The sequence below is a fragment of the Furipterus horrens genome, unplaced genomic scaffold (assembly GCF_987537825.1).
Source record: "Furipterus horrens unplaced genomic scaffold, mFurHor1.1.pri manual_scaffold_6, whole genome shotgun sequence".
NCBI classification, from domain to species: Eukaryota; Metazoa; Chordata; class Mammalia; order Chiroptera; family Furipteridae; genus Furipterus; species Furipterus horrens.
In genome coordinates, this window is record NW_028327176.1 from 70,412,079 (window position 1) to 70,419,793 (window position 7,715).

Here is a 7,715-nt window from a genome sequence, read left to right on the forward strand (position 1 = left end):
GTCCCAATGAAGATGAACCCCAACAGGCCCACTTCAAGACACATCATAATTAAAATGGCAACATTGAAAGACAAAGAGAGGATCCTAAAAGCAGCAAGAGAGAAACAGCTAATAACATACAAAGGAGCTCCAATAAGGCTATCATCAGATTTCTCAACAGAAACACTACAAGCCAGAAGGGAATGGCAAAAAATATTCCAAGCAATGAAAAACAAAGGCCTACAACCAAGAATACTGTACTCAGCAAGGCTCTCATTCAAAATGGAAGGTGAAATAAGGAGTTTCCAAGACAAAAAAAGGCTAAAAGAATACATCTCCACCAAACCAGCATTGCAAGAAATGCTAAGGGGTCTGTTTTAAGGAGATGAAGAAACAGAGAGAGACAGAGGGGAACACAGGTACAAAGGGGGAAATGACAGTGAATAAATACCTACCGATAATAACCTTAAATGTAAATGGATTAAATGCACCAATCAAAAGACATAGAGTAGGTGAATAAATTAGAAAGCATGACCCACATATATGCTGTTTACAAGATACCCACCTCAGGCCAAAAGATCTACACAGACTGAAAGTGAAGGAATGGAAAAAATTATTTCAAGCAAAAGGACATGAAATAAAAGCTGGGGTAACAATACTCATATCTGATTAAACAGATTTCACAGTAAAGGCCATAAAAAGAGACAAAGAAGGACATTTCATAATACTTAAGGAAAAAAATCCATCAGGAAGATATAACCCTTGTAAACATATATGCACCCAACATAGGAGCACCCAGATATGTAAGGAAAATTTTGAAAGACTTCAGGAAGGATATAGATAGCAACACACTCATAGTAAGGGACCTTAACACCCCATTGTCAACAATGGATAGATCTTCAAAGCAAAGAAACACCAATGATATTGAGACATTGAACAACACACTAAATCAAATAGACTTAGTTGATATATATAGAACTTTTCACCCCAAAGAAGCAAGATATACATTCATTTAAAGTGCACATGGAGCATTTTCAAAGATAGACCACATAGTAGGACACAAAACAAGCCTCAACAAATTCAAGAATATTGATATTATATTAATCGTCTTTTCAGATCATAATGGCTTTAAACTGGAAATCAACCTCAAGGAAAAAACTCAAAGACATTCAAACCCATGGAGAATGAATAACATGCTATTAAATAATAAATGGGTTAACAATGACATCAAGGAGGAAATAAAAAAGTTTCTGGAAACAAATGATAATGAACACATAACAACCCAAAACCTATGGGATACAGTGAAAGCAGTCCTGAGAGGAAAGGTCATAGCAATACAGGCCTATCTAAAAAGGAGAGAAGAATCTCTAATAAGAAATCTAACCCTACAGCTATGAGAACTAGAGGAACAACAACAAACAAAGCCCAATGTGAGTGGAAGGAAGGAAATCATCAAGATCAGAGCAGAATTAAATGACATAGAGACTAAGCAAAGAATTTAAAAGATCAATAAAACCAAGAGCGGTTCTTTGAAAAGATAAACAAAATTGACAAGCCTTTAACCAGGCTCATCAAGAAAAAAAGAGACAGGACCCAAATAAATAAAATCAGAAATGAAAGAGGAGAAATCACAACCGATACCACAGAAATACAAAGAATTATAAGAAATTATTACAAACAACTGTATCACAAGAAATTTGACAACCTAGATGAAATGGGCAAGTTTCTGGAAACATATAATCTTCCAAAACTGAATCAAGAAGAAGCAGGAAGCATGAACAGACCAAAAACAACTAGTGAAATTGAAACAGTAATCAAAAAACTCCCGGCACACAAAAACCCTGGACCGGATGCCTTCACAGGTGAATTTTACAAAACATTTCTGAAAGAACTAACTGTTATCATTCTCAGACTATTTCAAAAGATTCAAGAAGAGGGAAGACTCCCAAACTCGTTCAATGAAGCCAGTATTACTGTAATTCCAAAACCAGGTCAAGACAGAACAAAGAAAGAAAACTACAAGCCAATATCACTGATGAACATAGATGCCAAAATCCTCAACAAAATATTGCCAAATGGGATCCAGCAACACATTTGAAAGATCATACACCACGATCAAGTAGGATTCATCCCAGGGATGCAAGAATGGTATAATATTCGCAATTCAGTAAATGTAATACACCACATAAACAAAATGAACGACAAAAACCACATGATCATGTCAATAGATGCAGGAAAGCATTTGATAAAGTACAACACCCATTTATAATGAAAATACTCAGCAAAATGGGAATAAAGGGAGAATACCTCAACATAATAAAGGCCATATATGGGAAACCTGACCAACATCATACTTAATGGGCAAAAACTGAAAGCATTCCCCCTGAGGTCAGGAACAAGACGAGGATGTCCACTCTCCCCATTCTTATCCAACATAGTCTTGGAAGTTCTAGCCACAGCAGTCAGACAAGAAAGAGAAATAAAAGGCATCCAAAGTGGAAAAGAGGAAGTAAAACTGTCATTACTTGTAGATGACATGATAGTGTACCTAGAAAACCCTATAGACTCTACAAAAAAACTACTCAACCTAATAAGTGAATTTGGCAAAATAGCAGAGTACAAAGTCAATATTTAGAAATCAAAGGCGTTTTTATATACCAACAATAAAATATCAGAGACAGACACTAGAAAAAAATCCTATTTACAGTACTATAGCAACAAGAAAAATAAAGTACTTCGGAATAAATTTAACCAAGGACGTAAAAGACCTGTACTCAGAGAACTACATAACACTGAAGAAAGAAATTAAGGAAGATACAAATAAATGGAAGCATATACCATGCTCATGGATAGTAAGAATCAACATCATTAAAATGTCCATACTACCCAAAGCAATTTATAGATTCAATGCAATCCCTATTAAAATACCAATGACATATTTCACAGACCTAGAACAAATACTTCAAAAATTTATATGGAACCAAAAAAAAAAGCCGAATAGCCACAACAACCTTGAGGAAGTAGAATACCGAAAGAGGAATCATAATACCTGATACCAAACAATACTACAAGGCCACGGTAATCAAAACAGTCTGGTACTGGCATAAGAACAGACATATAGATCAAAGGAACAGAATAGAGAGCCCAGAAATTAAGGCAAGTCTATATGGTCAACTAGTATTTGACAAAAGGGGAAGGAACATAAAATGGAGTGAGAAGAGCCTCTTCAACAAATGACGTTGGGAGAACTGGACAGGGATATGCGAAAACATGAAACTAGACCACCAACTTACACCAGAGTAAACTCAAGATGTATCAAAGACTTAATTGTAAGTTGTGACACCATAAAAGTCCTAAAGGAAAACATAGGCAGGAAAATTTCAGATATCCCACGTAGCAATATTTTTACTGATATATCTCCTAAGGCAAGGAAATAAAGGAAAGAATAAACAATTGGGACTACATCAAGCTAAAGTGTTTCTGCTCAGCAAAAGAAAACATCAGCAACATGAAAAGGGATCCAACCATATGGGAAAACATAGTTTCCAATGATACCTCAGACAAGGGATTGTTCTCCAAAATATATAAAGAACTTATATGACTCAACACCAAGAAGACAGACAACCCAATTCAAAAATGGGCAAAGGACCTGGACAAACACTTCTCCAAAGAGGGCCCAAGGCATATGAAAAAATGCTCAACATCACTAGCTATTAGAGAGATGCAAATAAAAACCACAATGAGATACCACCTCACACCAGTCAGAATGGCCATCATCAACAAGTCAACAAACAACAAGTGCTGGCGAGGATGTGGAGAAGAGGGAACCCTAGTGCACTGCTGGTGGGAATGCAGAATGGTGGCACTATGGAAAAGAGTAAGGAATTTCCTCAGAAAACTAAGAATGGAACTGCCTTTTCAACCAGCAATTCCACTGCTAGGATTATATCTGAAGAATCCTGAAACACCAATTCAAAAGAACCTATGCACCGCTATGTTCATAGCAGCACTATTCACAATAGCCAAGTGCTGGAAACAACCTAAGTGCCCATCTGTAGATGAGTGGATCAAAAAACTGTGGCATATTTACAAAATGGAATACTATGTATCAGAAATAAAGAAAGAACTTCTACCATTTGCAACACCATGGATGGAATTAGAGAGAATTATGCTTAGTGAAATAAGCCAGGCGATGAAAGAAAAATACCATATGATATCACACAATACAGGAGACTAATGAAGAACACAAACAAATGAGCAAAATTGAACCAGAGAATACAAGCATGCCATCCTGTTAAACCAAGTATGCTGTTGTCTGGGCATAGCCAACTGACCTGGAGTGTGCAAGATCCTTCCCCATGTGGGAAGACCATCCTCCCCACTACACCCCAACTCTTATTAGGGACTTCTGGACTCAAAGGTAGGTAGGATGACGACCATGTCCAGCTTGAAGCAACTAGAGGAGCAGGAGACCTTCGTCCATTGTCCTTTATAAGATTATAAAGGGTCTTAAGTCTGAGAGGGGGGAATTGTTATTTTTATTGTTATAAAAAGTTAATTAATTAATTTTTTTTAAAAAGAATAATATAGGAAAGGGTGAAGCCAAGGAACTTATATGCACAACCCATGAATATGAACTAAGGGGGGTGGGATTGCTGAGGGGCGGGGGGTACTGCACTGAGGGGAGCAAAGGGGAAAAAATTGAAACTATTGTGACAACATAATCAATAAAATATACATTAAAAAAACAAACAAAAATACATAAAGAGCGTGAAAAGGTAAGCCACAGTCTGAGAAGGTATTTGCAAATCATATATTTGATGAAAAACTTGTATCCAGGATATATAAACATTTTTCATAAATCATTCATAACCCAATAGAAAAAATGAACAAAAGACTTGACCAGGTACTTCATAACAAATGCTATACAATTTACCAATAAATGTGAGCAGGGGTGCAAAGCCAAGTCACAAGGAGACATGACTACACATCCACCAAGCGGTTGACCATGAACAGACTAGTCACACCAAGTGCTGGAAAAGACATGGAGCAATTGCAACTGCTGTCCACTGGCTAGTAGAGTGCCAATCAGTACAGTCACCTCGGAGAACTGTTTGGCAGTATTTCCTGCAGCTGAGTATTGCATATCCTGACTCAGCAATTACACACCCAATTAAAACACATAAATATGGGCACTCTATTTACATTAGCCGAAGACTGGAAACAACCTAAATTTTCATCAACAGTGGAATGGATAAATACACTGTGTTATACTTAGCAGTGATGTTGAACAATCTAAGACAGCTCACAGTAACACCAAACTGAAATCTTCGTCTTCAGTGAAAGAAGCTGGACAACCATGAGGTACACTGGACAGTTCTATTTACGTGAAGTTCAAAAATAGGTGAAGCTCATCAATGAGAACAGAATTCAAGATGTAGTTATTTGGGGAATCTGACTGGAAGGAGACATGAGGGGGCTGCTGGGGAGCTGTTAAGGTCCTGTTTCATGACCTGGGCAGTGATTTCATATGTTTAGATCTTTTGTGAAAATCTTTCAAGTTCTCATGCTTCTCATCTGTGAACTTTTCTGTGTGTGTTACTTCAATAGTTCACTTAAAAGAACATACCTGGGTTTGCAAAGTTGAAAACAGCCACAAAACCCTCATTGTGTCACAAAGAGTATTTTATAGGATGTTCAAAACCATTTGAAACCAAGATGTCCTCTCACTCTGAGCCAAAAAACAAACAAATTAATAGAAAAGGAGGTGGGGGTGGGTTCACAAATGACTTCCTTGTAGACAGTCTATATCAAGTGTCCTGGTCTCTTCTGTCTAAGGACAGGCCAGACTTCCTGTCAGCAGAGTGACCTGCCCACCTGTCAGCCATCAGCTTCACTGAGCTCTAGAACTTTGGTTACATTGACTTCAGGCCTTTCAGCCCTCACACTGGTCCTTCCAGTTGTTTACCAATGTGATGACCAAGGACAAGGGAGGCCAGACACTGTCAGCCTTCCCTTGTCAGGATACAGCTCATGGGTGACCTTTTTCATTCCATGCTGTTTCCCTTGAAATGCAGAATGCTTTGGGAACTCTCTCTCTCTCTCTCTCTCTCTCTCTCTCTCTCTCTCTCTCTCTCTCTCTCTGAAACAGCTGGAAAGTTTTTCTGAGATACCAAAGATACTATGGAGCTTCTGTTGAGCAACTTGGCTAAAATCATACTGGCCTTTTTTTAATGAAAAAAGGACTCTAATTTGGAAAGTGGCTCTGGTGAAAGAAAGGGTCCTTAAACCCAGAAGGGCAGATTTATTCTGCTACGAGAAGCTGGGGGGGGGGGGCTTTCCAGCCCCAACTCTTAATAACTAGAAGTGTGAGAAGTATTGGTATGACCAGCTGGACATTTTTACAAACCATCTTTGTGCAGCTGATCACAATGCAGTTGCTCCCTCCTGAGTAGTTGCTAGAGTTACGTGAGCATGGGTGGGGCCTTTGAGAACACCCAGCATGGCCCCCGGTTGCAGAAAAGGACACCAACACCAGGGAGGAAAAGCATTTGCAAGTTGAGGAGTAAGAATGCAGGGACACCTGGCCATGACCCACACCTGGGCTTTGAGGACAGAGAAAAATTTAATGATCCAAAGTTAGCTGTCACCTCCTCCCTCTGGTGCCTTTGCTTTGCTTCCTACTATTAGCATCAGGTTCCACAGCTTCCTGAGAAGGGTAGGCGCTGTCTGCTCCTCCTGATGGAGCAAATGGTTCCAAGTCCCATCTGGGGTGGGCAGAGGAGAGAGGCAGCTGTGTGGAAGGACAAGCCCAGAAAAACATGCATCCTTGTGCCAGCTTTCAGGGGATATAGGGGAGAGGAATAACCTTGTCCTCTGGAAGTACCTAGTTGAAGTCCCACCTGCACCTCTTAACCTTTGCTGACCTTAGTTTCTACACCTATGAAGCTGGGATGAGGGTTGTATCCACTGTGTGGGGCTGCTGTGAGCAGTGAGTGGCTAGAAAATTGCTTAAGACAGTGCCCATATTGCTGAGGCACTGCAAGTGGTGGAGGTAGGTGACCCCCCAGGAAAGGTGAGGGGCCATTCTCCCAATTCCTTAGGTAAAGATGGGTCTTGGTGCTCGGCCATTGCCCAAGCTGAACATTACCTGGCCTCAGTGAAACCATAGCCTCAGGGAAAGACGAGTATGGGCAGAGACAGGAAAGGAGAATCTGATAAGTGGAGCTCTGGTTGGGGCTGGGAGAGATGCTAAAGGCAGACCAAGGTCACTCCCTTGACTGTCAAGTGTTTAGGTGACAGTTCTGATCAGCACTTGGCCCACGGGTAAGGGTTGAGGGACAGCCTCTCTGTGGAGTGGGCAGAGGCAGCCTAAGGTTCTCTGACAGTCAGGAAATCTTCCCCTGCAAACCATTCCCCTGGGACCTGTCAGTTGATGGTAAAATGTCCCTGTTAGAGAGCCCTCTCTTTGGCTTAAATTTGGGTCTCTATTACAAGGCAGAGCCCTGGCTTGCAGAGCAAAAGAGCAGTTTGCTTTGATCCTTAACTCTGTGGGTTGCATGCAAACGGGGTTTTAAATAAGGAAGGGGAGAAAACTTTAAGGTCACCTCACCTGTGAAAGGAAATAGCAAGGACAACACAATTGCAGAGACCACTCAGTGTTATGGGCCCACCCAATGTCAGATGTGCTGGCTAGGTGGTTCCTCATTTCACACAATGCCTCCTCTCTGTGTCTC